The sequence below is a fragment of the Pleurodeles waltl genome, chromosome 10 (assembly GCF_031143425.1).
Source record: "Pleurodeles waltl isolate 20211129_DDA chromosome 10, aPleWal1.hap1.20221129, whole genome shotgun sequence".
Lineage (NCBI taxonomy): Eukaryota > Metazoa > Chordata > Amphibia > Caudata > Salamandridae > Pleurodeles > Pleurodeles waltl.
This window is the reverse complement of record NC_090449.1, coordinates 326,584,500-326,605,949: the sequence shown is the minus strand read 5'-3', so window position 1 is coordinate 326,605,949 and position 21,450 is coordinate 326,584,500. Positions and strand designations below refer to the sequence as shown.

The window sequence follows — 21,450 nt, the reverse complement described above, 5'->3', positions numbered from 1 at the left end:
CAGCTAATTTAGAGCTGGCGCAGGGGGAAGCACAGGGGTGTGCTGTATTCTACTAAATACGGCGCTTCCCTGCATTTTGAAAATGACGGTGCGTGGGGCTTGCAAATTTGGCACAGCGTCGCGCTTAGTCATTTTCTTGTAAATCTGGGCCAAAATGTCTAAAGGATAGAGGCTTTTTATGTCATGTTCGATGAAGACCATGCAAATGACTCTAGTCGTACTGCAGAAGAGAGCACCATGTGCAGTTTCTTGCTTTGGGATGTAGTCTCCCACTCTCTGTCACCAACCCTCCGAGAAGGGTCGGAGCCGTTGCATTTCTGTGCCCAGGCTCGTTGGTCTAGGGGTATGATTCTCGCTTAGGGTGCGAGAGGTCCCAGGTTCAAATCGCGGACGAGCCCATTTTAGCGGAAAACAATCAAATCCTGCTCAAAATACACAACCCCTCAACATTTCTCATTCCACTCGAAGCATTGTTGCGCAAAACATATTTTTTGCCTCAGGCGAAAAATGGATTACAATGCCTTGGCTTCCTTCCTGCTTGCTCTCAGTGCGACCTGTGTGATGATTTCACAGGCTCTCCTTCCTGGCATTTAGGCATCAGATATTTGTCTGTCTCTGCCCGCAGCTGTGGGATTTTTCAGGACGTCTGAGTGTATGCATGCTGGCTGACACCGCTGCAATTTTCACACTTACCCCTCGCATTCCAAGCAACTGCTGATAAAGTATAGAGGAAATCGTGCAAACATATGAGGGGAACTGTGCTCCTTCAGTCAAACCAGCAAGCTTGTTTCTGTAGTGTAGTGGTTATCACGTTTGCCTCACACGCGAAAGGTCCCCGGTTCGAGACCGGGCAGAAACACTTGGCAGCAGCAGCTTTTGTGTTTGCTCCCTAAAACCTCAGTCTCTCTCAATGCACACTTAGACAGAAATGACCTTTAAAAACTTGTGACCTGTGTAAAACGTGCTTTACTATTGCAGGACGCTAAAAAGTTATCTGCATCCCTCGGTGGTCGTGCATGTGCATTGTTTCTTGTTCTGTTTTTTTTTTTTTTTCTTGGCCATGTTATATTGTGGGGCCTTTAAAGCTGTGACTTTGATAGGAACATTGCAAGCGGCAAAATCAACAAGTGCAGACTGAAGAGTCCGACCTGCACACTGTTTTGGCTGTCAGGATGGCCGAGTGGTCTAAGGCGCCAGACTCAAGAGAGCTTGATCTTCAGTGAAGCTGAGCCTTCTGGTCTCTTCATGGAGGCGTGGGTTCAAATCCCACTTCTGACAGGTGTATTTTCTTCCCTTAAATCTTGCTCTGCTTGCAGAGCCAGCTCCTCACACCACTATCTTTGGAAGCTGCTGTGGCATGTGAGGAGAAATCCACCAACCCATCGGCTGGGCCCTCAATCAAAATTCTGTGTATTACTGGAAGGGGCGTCTCAGGCACACCTTCTGTTAGAGCTGCACTTTATGACAGTAACTACCATGCTGGTTTCTACTTAAGCAGTTGATTCTATCGTTTGAAGTGAGGCTCTCCTGCCACCTTTTGGGCAAAGAAGACACTGCCCCTGCAACAACACAGGCAGACAAGCTCAAACTAGGTTTCTTGGTTAGGTGGGCGGAGCATATTGGCAATGGTGCCTCCTCGTGACTTGCAATTTACATGAAGAAGACAGAGAGGCAGCTGGGAGTAGGCAGTACCCATGAACCCCTGAACACTGTCTTGCGACTAGCACACAATTCTGAAATGAGGCGGGGGAAAGGAGGTGATTTCCCCATCAAGGGCCATTCCGGGAAATCAGCCACCCTGCGTCTCCCAGGTGAGTGTTTCAGGCCTATGAGCCACTAATATCGATCTCGCCTGATCGAGCGCTGATCGAGCAAGTGTGCTTGAATCCAAGAGGCATGCTCCTCTGGCTCAAGAGCTAGCAGGCCCTTCAGTGCTTCTGGTTGGGAAGTCTAAGGTGCAAGGGTCCATGACTTGCAGCGGGTTACAACTACCAGAAAGGGTCTGCTTTTCACATCAGTGCCCTAGTTCAGCTCACTGGCACAGGGCATTTTGACTACCTCTTGCCTTGCTAGAGACAAACAAAAAATCCTTGACAGAAAACATCAATTGCTATGGCACGCTTAGAGAGAGAGAGCCTCCAAATGGCCCTGCTTTTCGGAAAGACGCTTCAGAAGATGTTTCAAATGACTATGCAGCGGCAGTCTAGTTGGTATAGGGGTATGATTCTCGCTTCGGGTGTGAGAGGACCTCGGTTCAAATCCCACACAAACCCCTACCTTTATAGGTTCAGTGTGTGTTTTAAACAGGAGTATTTCTGCTTTTCACTCTTGTAAGATGTCATGTTGCAATGCAATACATGCTTTATACTGGCGTCGAGACGGTTCAGCATCATGAAGGTATGCGAGATTTCTTTGCAACTGCTTTTCTGTGCTGGAGCAGCAGTGCTCGTAGGAACATTAAATGCACAGTGCTTCTCCATGGTAATTTCGGGTCCAGTTCTGAAATCACCTCTTGGAATGAAAGTGATCCCAGTTCCTTTCTTCCAAGGGAAGAGATCGTGTTCCGGAAGGCTCAGCTTTGAGCGTCATGAACATTGGCCCTCATCCTTGCATCCCAGTCCAATGCATAGCCACATAAAGCAAGCAGGTGTGTCTGTTTTCATAGTGTGGTGGTTCCAGTACAATGCATAGCCACATGAAGCAAGCCGGCAAGTGTGTCTGTTTGTCTAGTGTAGTGGTTATCATGCGCACCTCACATGCGAAAGGTCCCTGGTTCGAGTCGCTGGGCTTTTTCACAGTATTTGCATTTCCTGCCTCACCTGACAGGCAAGCTGAGATAAAAGAGACTGTGTCTATCCCTCACCATCGTGAGGTACTACGCTCCTGGGGCATCTGTCACAGCTCACCAAGAGGAGTTGCGCCAGCATACGGCAGTCAGTTGCTCACTGTTTGACCTTTGCAATGAAGCCTGAGCCTACAGCATTCAAGCCAGCCAAGGAAGGAAGGTACGAGAGCGAAAATAGCTTTCCTGCCCTCACCAAGAACACACACCTTGAGCAAATAAAGTGCCAGACTTACAAGGCCCTATCGCCACCGGAGCATCACTTTTAGTGACGCCCCGGTGGCACTATGCACTGCGCGGTATTTACAAGATGGCGTTCAGCCACTTTTTGTGGCTTAACACCACCTTGTAAATACGGCCCCTTAGCACGCAGCGCGTTCCCTGGAAGGGGCGTGCAATGGGTGTTGTTGGGAGTGTGCCACAGCAACACCATAGCATTTTGATGCTGCTCCAGATTTAGGAGTTGGCGTAAATCTGCGTCAGCACCAAAATCCAACGCCATCCCAGGGGTGTCGTTAGAGTGGCGCACTGAGGAGAAATGTTTTCATTTCTCCTTGTTTTTGCTCTTTCTATGTGTGATGCATTCTGCAGCACACATAGAAGTAAGAGCAAATCACCATTGAAGATTTTTTTTTTGGGCAGGAAGGTGTCCCTTCCTGCACAAAAACAATTTCCCCTTCAACGCAGTCATCCTTGTACCATGGTGCAAGAACGGCTGCGTTGGCGCTCAGCAGCTAATTTAGAGCTGGCGCAGGGTGAAGCACAGGGGTGCGCTGTATTCTACTAAATACGGCGCTTCCCTGCATTTTGAAAATGACGGCGCGTGGGGCTTGCAAATTTGGCACAGCGTCGCGCTTAGTCATTTTCTTGTAAATCTGGGCCAAAATGTCTAAAGGATAGAGGCTTTTTATGTCATGTTCGATGAAGACCATGCAAATGACTCTAGTCGTACTGCAGAAGAGAGCACCATGTGCAGTTTCTTGCTTTGGGATGTAGTCTCCCACTCTCTGTCACCAACCCTCCGAGCAGGGTCGGAGCCGTTGCATTTCTGTGCCCAGGCTCGTTGGTCTAGGGGTATGATTCTCGCTTAGGGTGCGAGAGGTCCCAGGTTCAAATCCCGGACGAGCCCATTTTAGCGGAAAACAATCAAATCCTGCTCAAAATACACAACCCCTCAACATTTCTCATTCCACTCGAAGCATTGTTGCGCAAAACATATTTTTTGCCTCAGGCGAAAAATGGATTACAATGCCTTGGCTTCCTTCCTGCTTGCTCTCAGTGCGCCCTGTGTGATGATTTCACAGGCTCTCCTTCCTGGCATTTAGGCATCAGATATTTGTCTGTCTCTGCCCGCAGCTGTGGGATTTTTCAGGACGTCTGAGTGTATGCATGCTGGCTGACACCGCTGCAATTTTCACACTTACCCCTCGCATTCCAAGCAACTGCTGATAAAGTATAGAGGAAATCGTGCAAACATATGAGGGGAACTGTGCTCCTTCAGTCAAACCAGCAAGCTTGTTTCTGTAGTGTAGTGGTTATCACGTTCGCCTCACACGCGAAAGGTCCCCGGTTCGACACCGGGCAGAAACACTTGGCAGCAGCAGCTTTTGTGTTTGCTCCCTAAAACCTCAGTCTCTCTCAATGCACACTTAGACAGAAATGACCTTTAAAAACTTGTGACCTGTGTAAAACGTGCTTTACTATTGCAGGACGCTAAAAAGTTATCTGCATCCCTCGGTGGTCGTGCATGTGCATTGTTTCTTGTTCTGTTTTTTTTTTTTTTTCTTGCCCATGTTATATTGTGGGGCCTTTAAAGCTGTGACTTTGATAGGAACATTGCAAGCGGCAAAATCAACAAGTGCAGACTGAAGAGTCCGACCTGCACACTGTTTTGGCTGTCAGGATGGCCGAGTGGTCTAAGGCGCCAGACTCAAGAGAGCTTGATCTTCAGTGAAGCTGAGCCTTCTGGTCTCTTCATGGAGGCGTGGGTTCAAATCCCACTTCTGACAGGTGTATTTTCTTCCCTTAAATCTTGCTCTGCTTGCAGAGCCAGTTCCTCACACCACTATCTTTGGAAGCTGCTGTGGCATGTGAGGAGAAATCCACCAACCCATCGGCTGGGCCCTCAATCAAAATTCTGTGTATTACTGGAAGGGGCGTCTCAGGCACACCTTCTGTTAGAGCTGCACTTTATGACAGTAACTACCATGCTGGTTTCTACTTAAGCAGTTGATTCTATCGTTTGAAGTGAGGCTCTCCTGCCACCTTTTGGGCAAAGAAGACACTGCCCCTGCAACAACACAGGCAGACAAGCTCAAACTAGGTTTCTTGGTTAGGTGGGCGGAGCATATTGGCAATGGTGCCTCCTCGTGACTTGCAATTTACATGAAGAAGACAGAGAGGCAGCTGGGAGTAGGCAGTACCCATGAACCCCTGAACACTGTCTTGCGACTAGCACACAATTCTGAAATGAGGCGGGGGAAAGGAGGTGATTTCCCCATCAAGGGCCATTCCGGGAAATCAGCCACCCTGCGTCTCCCAGGTGAGTGTTTCAGGCCTATGAGCCAGTAATGTCGATCTCGCCTGATCGAGCGCTGATCGAGCAAGTGTGCTTGAATCCAAGAGGCATGCTCCTCTGGCTCAAGAGCTAGCAGGCCCTTCAGTGCTTCTGGTTGGGAAGTCTAAGGTGCAAGGGTCCATGACTTGCAGCGGGTTACAACTACCAGAAAGGGTCTGCTTTTCACATCAGTGCCCTAGTTCAGCTCACTGGCACAGGGCATTTTGACTACCTCTTGCCTTGCTAGAGACAAACAAAAAATCCTTGACAGAAAACATCAATTGCTATGGCACGCTTAGAGAGAGAGAGCCTCCAAATGGCCCTGCTTTTCGGAAAGACGCTTCAGAAGATGTTTCAAATGACTATGCAGCGGCAGTCTAGTTGGTATAGGGGTATGATTCTCGCTTCAGGTGTGAGAGGAGCTCGGTTCAAATCCCACACAAACCCCTACCTTTATAGGTTCAGTCTGTGTTTTAAACAGGAGTATTTCTGCTTTTCACTCTTGTAAGATGTCATGTTGCAATGCAATACATGCTTTATACTGGCGTCGAGACGGTTCAGCATCATGAAGGTATGCGAGATTTCTTTGCAACTGCTTTTCTGTGCTGGAGCAGCAGTGCTCGTAGGAACTTTAAATGCACAGTGCTTCTCCATGGTAATTTCGGGTCCAGTTCTGAAATCACCTCTTGGAATGAAAGTGATCCCAGTTCCTTTCTTCCAAGGGAAGAGATCGTGTTCCGGAAGGCTCAGCTTTGAGCGTCATGAACATTGGCCCTCATCCTTGCATCCCAGTCCAACGCTTAGCCACATAAAGCAAGCAGGTGTGTCTGTTTCCATAGTGTGGTGGTTCCAGTACAATGCATAGCCACATGAAGCAAGCCGGCAAGTGTGTCTGTTTGTCTAGTGTAGTGGTTATCATGCGCACCTCACATGCGAAAGGTCCCTGGTTCGAGTCGCTGGGCTTTTTCACAGTATTTGCATTTCCTGCCTCACCTGACAGGCAAGCTGAGATAAAAGAGACTGTGTCTATCCCTCACCATCGTGAGGTACTACGCTCCTGGGGCATCTGTCACAGCTCACCAAGAGGAGTTGCGCCAGCTTACGGCAGTCAGTTGCTCACTGTTTGACCTTTGCAATGAAGCCTGAGCCTACAGCATTCAAGCCAGCCAAGGAAGGAAGGTACGAGAGCGAAAATAGCTTTCCTGCCCTCACCAAGAACACACACCTTGAGCAAATAAAGTGCCAGACTTACAAGGCCCCATCGCCACCGGAGCATCACTTTTAGTGACGCCCCGGTGGCACTATGCACTGCGCGGTATTTACAAGATGGCGTTCAGCCACTTTTTGTGGCTTAACACCACCTTGTAAATACGGCCCCTTAGCACGCAGCGCGTTCCCTGGAAGGGGCGTGCAATGGGTGTTGTTGGGAGTGTGCCACAGCAACACCATAGCATTTTGATGCTGCTCCAGATTTAGGAGTTGGCGTAAATCTGCGTCAGCACCAAAATCCAACGCCATCCCAGGGGTGTCGTTAGAGTGGCGCACTGAGGAGAAATGTTTTCATTTCTCCTTGTTTTTGCTCTTTCTATGTGTGATGCATTCTGCAGCACACATAGAAGTAAGAGCAAATCACCATTGAAGATTTTTTTTTTGGCCAGGAAGGTGTCCCTTCCTGCACAAAAACAATTTCCCCCTCAACGCAGTCATCCTTGTACCATGGTGCAAGAACGGCTGCGTTGGCGCTCAGCAGCTAATTTAGAGCTGGCGCAGGGGGAAGCACAGGGGTGCGCTGTATTCTACTAAATACGGCGCTTCCCTGCATTTTGAAAATGACGGCGCGTGGGGCTTGCAAATTTGGCACAGCGTCGCGCTTAGTCATTTTCTTGTAAATCTGGGCCAAAATGTCTAAAGGATAGAGGCTTTTTATGTCATGTTCGATGAAGACCATGCAAATGACTCTAGTCGTACTGCAGAAGAGAGCACCATGTGCAGTTTCTTGCTTTGGGATGTAGTCTCCCACTCTCTGTCACCAACCCTCCGAGCAGGGACGGAGCCATTGCATTTCTGTGCCCAGGCTCGTTGGTCTAGGGGTATGATTCTCGCTTAGGGTTCGAGAGGTCCCAGGTTCAAATCCCGGACGAGCCCATTTTAGCGGAAAACAATCAAATCCTGCTCAAAATACACAACCCCTCAACATTTCTCATTCCACTCGAAGCATTGTTGCGCAAAACATATTTTTTGCCTCAGGCGAAAAATGGATTACAATGCCTTGGCTTCCTTCCTGCTTGCTCTCAGTGCGCCCTGTGTGATGATTTCACAGGCTCTCCTTCCTGGCATTTAGGCATCAGATATTTGTCTGTCTCTGCCCGCAGCTGTGGGATTTTTCAGGACGTCTGAGTGTATGCATGCTGGCTGACACCGCTGCAATTTTCACACTTACCCCTCGCATTCCAAGCAACTGCTGATAAAGTATAGAGGAAATCGTGCAAACATATGAGGGGAACTGTGCTCCTTCAGTCAAATCAGCAAGCTTGTTTCTGTAGTGTAGTGGTTATCACGTTCGCCTCACACGCGAAAGGTCCCCGGTTCGAGACCGGGCAGAAACACTTGGCAGCAGCAGCTTCTGTGTTTGCTCCCTAAAACCTCGGTCTCTCTCAATGCACACTTAGACAAAAATGACCTTTAAAAACTTGTGACCTGTGTAAAACGTGCTTTACTATTGCAGGACGCTAAAAAGTTATCTGCATCCCTCGGTGGTCGTGCATGTGCATTGTTTCTTGTTCTGTTTTTTTTTTTTTTCTTGGCCATGTTATATTGTGGGGCCTTTAAAGCTGTGACTTTGATAGGAACATTGCAAGCGGCAAAATCAACAAGTGCAGACTGAAGAGTCCGACCTGCACACTGTTTTGGCTGTCAGGATGGCCGAGTGGTCTAAGGCGCCAGACTCAAGAGAGCTTGATCTTCAGTGAAGCTGAGCCTTCTGGTCTCTTCATGGAGGCGTGGGTTCAAATCCCACTTCTGACAGGTGTATTTTCTTCCCTTAAATCTTGCTCTGCTTGCAGAGCCAGCTCCTCACACCACTATCTTTGGAAGCTGCTGTGGCATGTGAGGAGAAATCCACCAACCCATCGGCTGGGCCCTCAATCAAAATTCTGTGTATTACTGGAAGGGGCGTCTCAGGCACACCTTCTGTTAGAGCTGCACTTTATGACAGTAACTACCATGCTGGTTTCTACTTAAGCAGTTGATTCTATCGTTTGAAGTGAGGCTCTCCTGCCACCTTTTGGGCAAAGAAGACACTGCCCCTGCAACAACACAGGCAGACAAGCTCAAACTAGGTTTCTTGGTTAGGTGGGCGGAGCATATTGGCAATGGTGCCTCCTCGTGACTTGCAATTTACATGAAGAAGACAGAGAGGCAGCTGGGAGTAGGCAGTACCCATGAACCCCTGAACACTGTCTTGCGACTAGCACACAATTCTGAAATGAGGCGGGGGAAAGGAGGTGATTTCCCCATCAAGGGCCATTCCGGGAAATCAGCCACCCTGCGTCTCCCAGGTGAGTGTTTCAGGCCTATGAGCCACTAATATAAATCTCGCCTGATCGAGTCCTGATCGAGCAAGTGTGCTTGAATCCAAGAGGCATGCTCCTCTGGCTCAAGAGCTAGCAGGCCCTTCAGTGCTTCTGGTTGGGAAGTCTAAGGTGCAAGGGTCCATGACTTGCAGCGGGTTACAACTACCAGAAAGGGTCTGCTTTTCACATCAGTGCCCTAGTTCAGCTCACTGGCACAGGGCATTTTGACTACCTCTTGCCTTGCTAGAGACAAACAAAAAATCCTTGACAGAAAACATCAATTGCTATGGCACGCTTAGAGAGAGAGAGCCTCCAAATGGCCCTGCTTTTCGAAAAGACGCTTCAGAAGATGTTTCAAATGACTATGCAGCGGCAGTCTAGTTGGTATAGGGGTATGATTCTCGCTTCGGGTGTGAGAGGACCTCGGTTCAAATCCCAGACAAACCCCTACCTTTATAGGTTCAGTCTGTGTTTTAAACAGGAGTATTTCTGCTTTTCACTCTTGTAAGATGTCATGTTGCAATGCAATACATGCTTTATACTGGCGTCGAGACGGTTCAGCATCATGAAGGTATGCGAGATTTCTTTGCAACTGCTTTTCTGTGCTGGAGCAGCAGTGCTCGTAGGAACATTAAATGCACAGTGCTTCTCCATGGTAATTTCGGGTCCAGTTCTGAAATCACCTCTTGGAATGAAAGTGATCCCAGTTCCTTTCTTCCAAGGGAAGAGATCGTGTTCTGGAAGGCTCAGCTTTGAGCGTCATGAACATTGGCCCTCATCCTTGCATCCCAGTCCAATGCATAGCCACATAAAGCAAGCAGGTGTGTCTGTTTCCATAGTGTGGTGGTTCCAGTACAATGCATAGCCACATGAAGCAAGCCGGCAAGTGTGTCTGTTTGTCTAGTGTAGTGGTTATCATGCGCACCTCACATGCGAAAGGTCCCTGGTTCGAGTCGCTGGGCTTTTTCACAGTATTTGCATTTCCTGCCTCACCTGACAGGCAAGCTGAGATAAAAGAGACTGTGTCTATCCCTCACCATCGTGAGGTACTACGCTCCTGGGGCATCTGTCACAGCTCACCAAGAGGAGTTGCGCCAGCTTACGGCAGTCAGTTGCTCACTGTTTGACCTTTGCAATGAAGCCTGAGCCTACAGCATTCAAGCCAGCCAAGGAAGGAAGGTACGAGAGCGAAAATAGCTTTCCTGCCCTCACCAAGAACACACACCTTGAGCAAATAAAGTGCCAGACTTACAAGGCCCTATCGCCACCGGAGCATCACTTTTAGTGACGCCCCTGTGGCACTATGCACTGCGCGGTATTTACAAGATGGCGTTCAGCCACTTTTTGTGGCTTAACACCACCTTGTAAATACGGCCCCTTAGCACGCAGCGCGTTCCCTGGAAGGGGCGTGCAATGGGTGTTGTTGGGAGTGTGCCACAGCAACACCATAGCATTTTGATGCTGCTCCAGATTTAGGAGTTGGCGTAAATCTGCGTCAGCACCAAAATCCAACGCCATCCCAGGGGTGTCGTTAGAGTGGCGCACTGAGGAGAAATGTTTTCATTTCTCCTTGTTTTTGCTCTTTCTATGTGTGATGCATTCTGCAGCACACATAGAAGTAAGAGCAAATCACCATTGAAGATTTTTTTTTTGGGCAGGAAGGTGTCCCTTCCTGCACAAAAACAATTTCCCCCTCAACGCAGTCATCCTTGTACCATGGTGCAAGAACGGCTGCGTTGGCGCTCAGCAGCTAATTTAGAGCTGGCGCAGGGGGGAGCACAGGGGTGCGCTGTATTCTACTAAATACGGCGCTTCCCTGCATTTTGAAAATGACGGCGCGTGGGGCTTGCAAATTTGGCACAGCGTCGCGCTTAGTCATTTTCTTGTAAATCTGGGCCAAAATGTCTAAAGGATAGAGGCTTTTTATGTCATGTTCGATGAAGACCATGCAAATGACTCTAGTCGTACTGCAGAAGAGAGCACCATGTGCAGTTTCTTGCTTTGGGATGTAGTCTCCCACTCTCTGTCACCAACCCTCCGAGCAGGGTCGGAGCCGTTGCATTTCTGTGCCCAGGCTCGTTGGTCTAGGGGTATGATTCTCGCTTAGGGTGCGAGAGGTCCCAGGTTCAAATCCCGGACGAGCCCATTTTAGCGGAAAACAATCAAATCCTGCTCAAAATACACAACCCCTCAACATTTCTCATTCCATTCGAAGCATTGTTGCGCAAAACATATTTTTTGCCTCAGGCGAAAAATGGATTACAATGCCTTGGCTTCCTTCCTGCTTGCTCTCAGTGCGCCCTGTGTGATGATTTCACAGGCTCTCCTTCCTGGCATTTAGGCATCATATATTTGTCTGTCTCTGCCCGCAGCTGTGGGATTTTTCAGGACGTCTGAGTGTATGCATGCTGGCTGACACCGCTGCAATTTTCACACTTACCCCTCGCATTCCAAGCAACTGCTGATAAAGTATAGAGGAAATCGTGCAAACATATGAGGGGAACTGTGCTCCTTCAGTCAAACCAGCAAGCTTGTTTCCGTAGTGTAGTGGTTATCACGTTCGCCTCACACGCGAAAGGTCCCCGGTTCAACACCGGGCAGAAACACTTGGCAGCAGCAGCTTTTGTGTTTGCTCCCTAAAACCTCAGTCTCTCTCAATGCACACTTAGACAGAAATGACCTTTAAAAACTTGTGACCTGTGTAAAACGTGCTTTACTATTGCAGGACGCTAAAAAGTTATCTGCATCCCTCGGTGGTCGTGCATGTGCATTGTTTCTTGTTCTGTTTTTTTTTTTTTTTCTTGGCCATGTTATATTGTGGGGCCTTTAAAGCTGTGACTTTGATAGGAACATTGCAAGCGGCAAAATCAACAAGTGCAGACTGAAGAGTCCGACCTGCACACTTTTTTGGCTGTCAGGATGGCCGAGTGGTCTAAGGCGCCAGACTCAAGAGAGCTTGATCTTCAGTGAAGCTGAGCCTTCTGGTCTCTTCATGGAGGCGTGGGTTCAAATCCCACTTCTGACAGGTGTATTTTCTTCCCTTAAATCTTGCTCTGCTTGCAGAGCCAGCTCCTCACACCACTATCTTTGGAAGCTGCTGTGGCATGTGAGGAGAAATCCACCAACCCATCGGCTGGGCCCTCAATCAAAATTCTGTGTATTACTGGAAGGGGCGTCTCAGGCACACCTTCTGTTAGAGCTGCACTTTATGACAGTAACTACCATGCTGGTTTCTACTTAAGCAGTTGATTCTATCGTTTGAAGTGAGGCTCTCCTGCCACCTTTTGGGCAAAGAAGACACTGCCCCTGCAACAACACAGGCAGACAAGCTCAAACTAGGTTTCTTGGTTAGGTGGGCGGAGCATATTGGCAATGGTGCCTCCTCGTGACTTGCAATTTACATGAAGAAGACAGAGAGGCAGCTGGGAGTAGGCAGTACCCATGAACCCCTGAACACTGTCTTGCGACTAGCACACAATTCTGAAATGAGGCGGGGGAAAGGAGGTGATTTCCCCATCAAGGGCCATTCCGGGAAATCAGCCACCCTGCGTCTCCCAGGTGAGTGTTTCAGGCCTATGAGCCACTAATATCGATCTCGCCTGATCGAGCGCTGATCGAGCAAGTGTGCTTGAATCCAAGAGGCATGCTCCTCTGGCTCAAGAGCTAGCAGGCCCTTCAGTGCTTCTGGTTGGGAAGTCTAAGGTGCAAGGGTCCATGACTTGCAGCGGGTTACAACTACCAGAAAGGGTCTGCTTTTCACATCAGTGCCCTAGTTCAGCTCACTGGCACAGGGCATTTTGACTACCTCTTGCCTTGCTAGAGACAAACAAAAAATCCTTGACAGAAAACATCAATTGCTATGGCACGCTTAGAGAGAGAGAGCCTCCAAATGGCCCTGCTTTTCGGAAAGACGCTTCAGAAGATGTTTCAAATGACTATGCAGCGGCAGTCTAGTTGGTATAGGGGTATGATTCTCGCTTCGGGTGTGAGAGGACCTCGGTTCAAATCCCAGACAAACCCCTACCTTTATAGGTTCAGTCTGTGTTTTAAACAGGAGTATTTCTGCTTTTCACTCTTGTAAGATGTCATGTTGCAATGCAATACATGCTTTATACTGGCGTCGAGACGGTTCAGCATCATGAAGGTATGCGAGATTTCTTTGCAACTGCTTTTCTGTGCTGGAGCAGCAGTGCTCGTAGGAACATTAAATGCACAGTGCTTCTCCATGGTAATTTCGGGTCCAGTTCTGAAATCACCTCTTGGAATGAAAGTGATCCCAGTTCCTTTCTTCCAAGGGAAGAGATCGTGTTCCGGAAGGCTCAGCTTTGAGCGTCATGAACATTGGCCCTCATCCTTGCATCCCAGTCCAATGCATAGCCACATAAAGCAAGCAGGTGTGTCTGTTTCCATAGTGTGGTGGTTCCAGTACAATGCATAGCCACATGAAGCAAGCCGGCAAGTGTGTCTGTTTGTCTAGTGTAGTGGTTATCATGCGCACCTCACATGCGAAAGGTCCCTGGTTCGAGTCGCTGGGCTTTTTCACAGTATTTGCATTTCCTGCCTCACCTGACAGGCAAGCTGAGATAAAAGAGACTGTGTCTATCCCTCACCATCGTGAGGTACTACGCTCCTGGGGCATCTGTCACAGCTCACCAAGAGGAGTTGCGCCAGCTTACGGCAGTCAGTTGCTCACTGTTTGACCTTTGCAATGAAGCCTGAGCCTACAGCATTCAAGCCAGCCAAGGAAGGAAGGTACGAGAGCGAAAATAGCTTTCCTGCCCTCACCAAGAACACACACCTTGAGCAAATAAAGTGCCAGACTTACAAGGCCCTATCGCCACCGGAGCATCACTTTTAGTGACGCCCCGGTGGCACTATGCACTGCGCGGTATTTACAAGATGGCGTTCAGCCACTTTTTGTGGCTTAACACCACCTTGTAAATACGGCCCCTTAGCACGCAGCGCGTTCCCTGGAAGGGGCGTGCAATGGGTGTTGTTGGGAGTGTGCCACAGCAACACCATAGCATTTTGATGCTGCTCCAGATTTAGGAGTTGGCGTAAATCTGCGTCAGCACCAAAATCCAACGCCATCCCAGGGGTGTCGTTAGAGTGGCGCACTGAGGAGAAATGTTTTCATTTCTCCTTGTTTTTGCTCTTTCTATGTGTGATGCATTCTGCAGCACACATAGAAGTAAGAGCAAATCACCATTGAAGATTTTTTTTTTGGGCAGGAAGGTGTCCCTTCCTGCACAAAAACAATTTCCCCCTCAACGCAGTCATCCTTGTACCATGGTGCAAGAACGGCTGCGTTGGCGCTCAGCAGCTAATTTAGAGCTGGCGCAGGGGGAAGCACAGGGGTGTGCTGTATTCTACTAAATACGGCGCTTCCCTGCATTTTGAAAATGACGGTGCGTGGGGCTTGCAAATTTGGCACAGCGTCGCGCTTAGTCATTTTCTTGTAAATCTGGGCCAAAATGTCTAAAGGATAGAGGCTTTTTATGTCATGTTCAATGAAGACCATGCAAATGACTCTAGTCGTACTGCAGAAGAGAGCACCATGTGCAGTTTCTTGCTTTGGGATGTAGTCTCCCACTCTCTGTCACCAACCCTCCGAGCAGGGTCGGAGCCGTTGCATTTCTGTGCCCAGGCTCGTTGGTCTAGGGGTATGATTCTCGCTTAGGGTGCGAGAGGTCCCAGGTTCAAATCCCGGACAAGCCCATTTTAGCGGAAAACAATCAAATCCTGCTCAAAATACACAACCCCTCAACATTTCTCATTCCACTCGAAGCATTGTTGCGCAAAACATATTTTTTGCCTCAGGCGAAAAATGGATTACAATGCCTTGGCTTCCTTCCTGCTTGCTCTCAGTGCGCCCTGTGTGATGATTTCACAGGCTCTCCTTCCTGGCATTTAGGCATCAGATATTTGTCTGTCTCTGCCCGCAGCTGTGGGATTTTTCAGGACGTCTGAGTGTATGCATGCTGGCTGACACCGCTGCAATTTTCACACTTACCCCTCGCATTCCGAGCAACTGCTGATAAAGTATAGAGGAAATCGTGCAAACATATGAGGGGAACTGTGCTCCTTCAGTCAAACCAGCAAGCTTGTTTCTGTAGTGTAGTGGTTATCACGTTCGCCTCACATGCGAAAGGTCCCCGGTTCGAGACCGGACAGAAACACTTGGCAGCAGCAGCTTTTGTGTTTGCTCCCTAAAACCTCAGTCTCTCTCAATGCACACTTAGACAGAAATGACCTTTAAAAACTTGTGACCTGTGTAAAACGTGCTTTACTATTGCAGGACGCTAAAAAGTTATCTGCATCCCTCGGTGGTCGTGCATGTGCATTGTTTCTTGTTCTGTTTTTTTTTTTTTTTCTTGGCCATGTTATATTGTGGGGCCTTTAAAGCTGTGACTTTGATAGGAACATTGCAAGCGGCAAAATCAACAAGTGCAGACTGAAGAGTCCGACCTGCACACTGTTTTGGCTGTCAGGATGGCCGAGTGGTCTAAGGCGCCAGACTCAAGAGAGCTTGATCTTCAGTGAAGCTGAGCCTTCTGGTCTCTTCATGGAGGCGTGGGTTCAAATCCCACTTCTGACAGGTGTATTTTCTTCCCTTAAATCTTGCTCTGCTTGCAGAGCCAGCTCCTCACACCACTATCTTTGGAAGCTGCTGTGGCATGTGAGGAGAAATCCACCAACCCATCGGCTGGGCCCTCAATCAAAATTCTGTGTATTACTGGAAGGGGCGTCTCAGGCACACCTTCTGTTAGAGCTGCACTTTATGACAGTAACTACCATGCTGGTTTCTACTTAAGCAGTTGATTCTATCGTTTGAAGTGAGGCTCTCCTGCCACCTTTTGGGCAAAGAAGACACTGCCCCTGCAACAACACAGGCAGACAAGCTCAAACTAGGTTTCTTGGTTAGGTGGGCGGAGCATATTGGCAATGGTGCCTCCTCGTGACTTGCAATTTACATGAAGAAGACAGAGAGGCAGCTGGGAGTAGGCAGTACCCATGAACCCCTGAACACTGTCTTGCGACTAGCACACAATTCTGAAATGAGGCGGGGGAAAGGAGGTGATTTCCCCATCAAGGGCCATTCCGGGAAATCAGCCACCCTGCGTCTCCCAGGTGAGTGTTTCAGGCCTATGAGCCACTAATATCGATCTCGCCTGATCGAGCGCTGATCGAGCAAGTGTGCTTGAATCCAAGAGGCATGCTCCTCTGGCTCAAGAGCTAGCAGGCCCTTCAGTGCTTCTGGTTGGGAAGTCTAAGGTGCAAGGGTCCATGACTTGCAGCGGGTTACAACTACCAGAAAGGGTCTGCTTTTCACATCAGTGCCCTAGTTCAGCTCACTGGCACAGGGCATTTTGACTACCTCTTGCCTTGCTAGAGACAAACAAAAAATCCTTGACAGAAAACATCAATTGCTATGGCACGCTTAGAGAGAGAGAGCCTCCAAATGGCCCTGCTTTTCGGAAAGACGCTTCAGAAGATGTTTCAAATGACTATGCAGCGGCAGTCTAGTTGGTATAGGGGTATGATTCTCGCTTCGGGTGTGAGAGGACCTCGGTTCAAATCCCAGACAAACCCCTACCTTTATAGGTTCAGTCTGTGTTTTAAACAGGAGTATTTCTGCTTTTCACTCTTGTAAGATGTCATGTTGCAATGCAATACATGCTTTATACTGGCGTCAAGACGGTTCAGCATCATGAAGGTATGCGAGATTTCTTTGCAACTGCTTTTCTGTGCTGGAGCAGCAGTGCTCGTAGGAACATTAAATGCACAGTGCTTCTCCATGGTAATTTCGGGTCCAGTTCTGAAATCACCTCTTGGAATGAAAGTGATCCCAGTTCCTTTCTTCCAAGGGAAGAGATCGTGTTCCGGAAGGCTCAGCTTTGAGCGTCATGAACATTGGCCCTCATCCTTGCATCCCAGTCCAATGCATAGCCACATAAAGCAAGCAGGTGTGTCTGTTTCCATAGTGTGGTGGTTCCAGTACAATGCATAGCCACATGAAGCAAGCCGGCAAGTGTGTCTGTTTGTCTAGTGTAGTGGTTATCATGCGCACCTCACATGCGAAAGGTCCCTGGTTCGAGTCGCTGGGCTTTTTCACAGTATTTGCATTTCCTGCCTCACCTGACAGGCAAGCTGAGATAAAAGAGACTGTGTCTATCCCTCACCATCGTGAGGTACTACGCTCCTGGGGCATCTGTCACAGCTCACCAAGAGGAGTTGCGCCAGCTTACGGCAGTCAGTTGCTCACTGTTTGACCTTTGCAATGAAGCCTGAGCCTACAGCATTCAAGCCAGCCAAGGAAGGAAGGTACGAGAGCGAAAATAGCTTTCCTGCCCTCACCAAGAACACACACCTTGAGCAAATAAAGTGCCAGACTTACAAGGCCCTATCGCCACCGGAGCATCACTTTTAGTGACGCCCCGGTGGCACTATGCACTGCGCGGTATTTACAAGATGGCGTTCAGCCACTTTTTGTGGCTTAACACACCTTGTAAATACGGCCCCTTAGCACGCAGCGCGTTCCCTGGAAGGGGCGTGCAATGGGTGTTGTTGGGAGTGTGCCACAGCAACACCATAGCATTTTGATGCTGCTCCAGATTTAGGAGTTGGCGTAAATCTGCGTCAGCACAAAAATCCAACGCCATCCCAGGGGTGTCGTTAGAGTGGCGCACTGAGGAGAAATGTTTTCATTTCTCCTTGTTTTTGCTCTTTCTATGTGTGATGCATTCTGCAGCACACATAGAAGTAAGAGCAAATCACCATTGAAGATTTTTTTTTTGGGCAGGAAGGTGTCCCTTCCTGCACAAAAACAATTTCCCCCTCAACGCAGTCATCCTTGTACCATGGTGCAAGAACGGCTGCGTTGGCGCTCAGCAGCTAATTTAGAGCTGGCGCAGGGGGAAGCACAGGGGTGCGCTGTATTCTACTAAATACGGCGCTTCCCTGCATTTTGAAAATGACGGCGCGTGGGGCTTGCAAATTTGGCACAGCGTCGCGCTTAGTCATTTTCTTGTAAATCTGGGCCAAAATGTCTAAAGGATAGAGGCTTTTTATGTCATGTTCGATGAAGACCATGCAAATGACTCTAGTCGTACTGCAGAAGAGAGCACCATGTGCAGTTTCTTGCTTTGGGATGTAGTCTCCCACTCTCTGTCACCAACCCTCCGAGCAGGGTCGGAGCCGTTGCATTTCTGTGCCCAGGCTCGTTGGTCTAGGGGTATGATTCTCGCTTAGGGTGCGAGAGGTCCCAGGTTCAAATCCCGGTCGAGCCCATTTTAGCGGAAAACAATCAAATCCTGCTCAAAATACACAACCCCTCAACATTTCTCATTCCATTCGAAGCATTGTTGCGCAAAACATATTTTTTGCCTCAGGCGAAAAATGGATTACAATGCCTTGGCTTCCTTCCTGCTTGCTCTCAGTGCGCCCTGTGTGATGATTTCACAGGCTCTCCTTCCTGGCATTTAGGCATCAGATATTTGTCTGTCTCTGCCCGCAGCTGTGGGATTTTTCAGGACGTCTGAGTGTATGCATGCTGGCTGACACCGCTGCAATTTTCACACTTACCCCTCGCATTCCAAGCAACTGCTGATAAAGTATAGAGGAAATCGTGCAAACATATGAGGGGAACTGTGCTCCTTCAGTCAAACCAGCAAGCTTGTTTCTGTAGTGTAGTGGTTATCACGTTCGCCTCACACGCGAAAGGTCCCCGGTTCGAGACCGGGCAGAAACACTTGGCAGCAGCAGCTTTTGTGTTTGCTCCCTAAAACCTCAGTCTCTCTCAATGCACACTTAGACAGAAATGACCTTTAAAAACTTGTGACCTGTGTAAAACGTGCTTTACTATTGCAGGACGCTAAAAAGTTATCTGCATCCCTCGGTGGTCGTGCATGTGCATTGTTTCTTGTTCTGTTTTTTTTTTTTTTTCTTGGCCATGTTATATTGTGGGGCCTTTAAAGCTGTGACTTTGATAGGAACATTGCAAGCGGCAAAATCAACAAGTGCAGACTGAAGAGTCCGACCTGCACACTGTTTTGGCTGTCAGGATGGCCGAGTGGTCTAAGGCGCCAGACTCAAGAGAGCTTGATCTTCAGTGAAGCTGAGCCTTCTGGTCTCTTCATGGAGGCGTGGGTTCAAATTCCACTTCTGACAGGTGTATTTTCTTCCCTTAAATCTTGCTCTGCTTGCAGAGCCAGCTCCTCACACCACTATCTTTGGAAGCTGCTGTGGCATGTGAGGAGAAATCCACCAACCCATCGGCTGGGCCCTCAATCAAAATTCTGTGTATTACTGGAAGGGGCGTCTCAGGCACACCTTCTGTTAGAGCTGCACTTTATGACAGTAACTACCATGCTGGTTTCTACTTAAGCAGTTGATTCTATCGTTTGAAGTGAGGCTCTCCTGCCACCTTTTGGGCAAAGAAGACACTGCCCCTGCAACAACACAGGCAGACAAGCTCAAACTAGGTTTCTTGGTTAGGTGGGCGGAGCATATTGGCAATGGTGCCTCCTCGTGACTTGCAATTTACATGAAGAAGACAGAGAGGCAGCTGGGAGTAGGCAGTACCCATGAACCCCTGAACACTGTCTTGCGACTAGCACACAATTCTGAAATGAGGCGGGGGAAAGGAGGTGATTTCCCCATCAAGGGCCATTCCGGGAAATCAGCCACCCTGCGTCTCCCAGGTGAGTGTTTCAGGCCTATGAGCCACTAATATAAATCTCGCCTGATCGAGCGCTGATCGAGCAAGTGTGCTTGAATCCAAGAGGCATGCTCCTCTGGCTCAAGAGCTAGCAGGCCCTTCAGTGCTTCTGGATGGGAAGTCTAAGGTGCAAGGGTCCATGACTTGCAGCGGGTTACAACTACCAGAAAGGGTCTGCTTTTCACATCAGTGCCCTAGTTCAGCTCACTGGCACAGGGCATTTTGACTACCTCTTGCCTTGCTAGAGACAAACAAAAAATCCTTGACAGAAAACATCAATTGCTATGGCACGCTTAGAGAGAGAGAGCCTCCAAATGGCCCTGCTTTTCGGAAAGACGCTTCAGAAGATGTTTCAAATGACTATGCAGCGGCAGTCTAGTTGGTATAGGGGTATGATTCTCGCTTCGGGTGTGAGAGGACCTCGGTTCAAATCCCACACAAACCCCTACCTTTATAGGTTCAGTCTGTGTTTTAAACAGGAGTATTTCTGCTTTTCACTCTTGTAAGATGTCATGTTGCAATGCAATACATGCTTTATACTGGCGTCGAGACGGTTCAGCATCATGAAGGTATGCGAGATTTCTTTGCAACTGCTTTTCTGTGCTGGAGCAGCAGTGCTCGTAGGAACATTAAATGCACAGTGCTTCTCCATGGTAATTTCGGGTCCAGTTCTGAAATCACCTCTTGGAATGAAAGTGATCCCAGTTCCTTTCTTCCAAGGGAAGAGATCGTGTTCCGGAAGGCTCAGCTTTGAGCGTCATGAACATTGGCCCTCATCCTTGCATCCCAGTCCAATGCATAGCCACATAAAGCAAGCAGGTGTGTCTGTTTCCATAGTGTGGTGGTTCCAGTACAATGCATAGCCACATGAAGCAAGCCGGCAAGTGTGTCTGTTTGTCTAGTGTAGTGGTTATCATGCGCACCTCACATGCGAAAGGTCCCTGGTTCGAGTCGCTGGGCTTTTTCACAGTATTTGCATTTCCTGCCTCACCTGACAGGCAAGCTGAGATAAAAGAGACTGTGTCTATCCCTCACCATCGTGAGGTACTACGCTCCTGGGGCATCTGTCACAGCTCACCAAGAGGAGTTGCGCCAGCTTACGGCAGTCAGTTGCTCACTGTTTGACCTTTGCAATGAAGCCTGAGCCTACAGCATTCAAGCCAGCCAAGGAAGGAAGGTACGAGAGCGAAAATAGCTTTCCTGCCCTCACCAAGAACACACACCTTGAGCAAATAAAGTGCCAGACTTACAAGGCCCTATCGCCACCGGAGCATCACTTTTAGTGACGCCCCGGTGGCACTATGCACTGCGCGGTATTTACAAGATGCCGTTCAGCCACTTTTTGTGGCTTAACACCACCTTGTAAATACGGCCCCTTAGCACGCAGCGCGTTCCCTGGAAGGGGCGTGCAATGGGTGTTGTTGGGAGTGTGCCACAGCAACACCATAGCATTTTGATGCTGCTCCAGATTTAGGAGTTGGCGTAAATCTGCGTCAGCACCAAAATCCAACGCCATCCCAGGGGTGTCGTTAGAGTGGCGCACTGAGGAGAAATGTTTTCATTTCTCCTTGTTTTTGCTCTTTCTATGTGTGATGCATTCTGCAGCACACATAGAAGTAAGAGCAAATCACCATTGAAGATTTTTTTTTGGGGCAGGAAGGTGTCCCTTCCTGCACAAAAACAATTTCCCCCTCAACGCAGTCATCCTTGTACCATGGTGCAAGAACGGCTGCGTTGGCGCTCAGCAGCTAATTTAGAG

At 48.8% G+C, this 21,450-nt stretch overlaps 13 non-coding genes across 13 annotated transcripts; all 13 read left to right on the top strand.

The window, feature by feature from the left end:
- Positions 1–786: 786 nt before the first annotated feature.
- TRNAV-CAC (transfer RNA valine (anticodon CAC)) lies at positions 787–859 on the top strand. The gene has a single exon. It is a non-coding gene; the product is annotated as a tRNA-Val (tRNA).
- Positions 860–1,166: 307 nt separating this feature from the next.
- On the top strand, positions 1,167–1,278 carry TRNAL-CAA (transfer RNA leucine (anticodon CAA)). Its single transcript has 2 exons — positions 1,167–1,204; positions 1,233–1,278. It is a non-coding gene; the product is annotated as a tRNA-Leu (tRNA).
- A 2,621-nt stretch (positions 1,279–3,899) lies between these two features.
- TRNAP-AGG (transfer RNA proline (anticodon AGG)) lies at positions 3,900–3,971 on the top strand. The gene has a single exon. It is a non-coding gene; the product is annotated as a tRNA-Pro (tRNA).
- Positions 3,972–4,359: 388 nt separating this feature from the next.
- Positions 4,360–4,432, top strand: TRNAV-CAC (transfer RNA valine (anticodon CAC)). The gene has a single exon. It is a non-coding gene; the product is annotated as a tRNA-Val (tRNA).
- A 307-nt stretch (positions 4,433–4,739) lies between these two features.
- TRNAL-CAA (transfer RNA leucine (anticodon CAA)) lies at positions 4,740–4,851 on the top strand. Its single transcript has 2 exons — positions 4,740–4,777; positions 4,806–4,851. It is a non-coding gene; the product is annotated as a tRNA-Leu (tRNA).
- A 3,081-nt stretch (positions 4,852–7,932) lies between these two features.
- On the top strand, positions 7,933–8,005 carry TRNAV-CAC (transfer RNA valine (anticodon CAC)). Its single transcript has one exon. It is a non-coding gene; the product is annotated as a tRNA-Val (tRNA).
- A 306-nt stretch (positions 8,006–8,311) lies between these two features.
- TRNAL-CAA (transfer RNA leucine (anticodon CAA)) lies at positions 8,312–8,423 on the top strand. The gene is made up of 2 exons: positions 8,312–8,349; positions 8,378–8,423. It is a non-coding gene; the product is annotated as a tRNA-Leu (tRNA).
- A 2,621-nt stretch (positions 8,424–11,044) lies between these two features.
- Positions 11,045–11,116, top strand: TRNAP-AGG (transfer RNA proline (anticodon AGG)). Its single transcript has one exon. It is a non-coding gene; the product is annotated as a tRNA-Pro (tRNA).
- Positions 11,117–11,504: 388 nt separating this feature from the next.
- On the top strand, positions 11,505–11,577 carry TRNAV-CAC (transfer RNA valine (anticodon CAC)). The gene has a single exon. It is a non-coding gene; the product is annotated as a tRNA-Val (tRNA).
- Positions 11,578–11,884: 307 nt separating this feature from the next.
- On the top strand, positions 11,885–11,996 carry TRNAL-CAA (transfer RNA leucine (anticodon CAA)). Its single transcript has 2 exons — positions 11,885–11,922; positions 11,951–11,996. It is a non-coding gene; the product is annotated as a tRNA-Leu (tRNA).
- A 3,081-nt stretch (positions 11,997–15,077) lies between these two features.
- On the top strand, positions 15,078–15,150 carry TRNAV-CAC (transfer RNA valine (anticodon CAC)). Its single transcript has one exon. It is a non-coding gene; the product is annotated as a tRNA-Val (tRNA).
- A 307-nt stretch (positions 15,151–15,457) lies between these two features.
- TRNAL-CAA (transfer RNA leucine (anticodon CAA)) lies at positions 15,458–15,569 on the top strand. The gene is made up of 2 exons: positions 15,458–15,495; positions 15,524–15,569. It is a non-coding gene; the product is annotated as a tRNA-Leu (tRNA).
- Positions 15,570–18,649: 3,080 nt separating this feature from the next.
- Positions 18,650–18,722, top strand: TRNAV-CAC (transfer RNA valine (anticodon CAC)). Its single transcript has one exon. It is a non-coding gene; the product is annotated as a tRNA-Val (tRNA).
- The last annotated feature ends 2,728 nt before the right edge of the window (positions 18,723–21,450 follow it).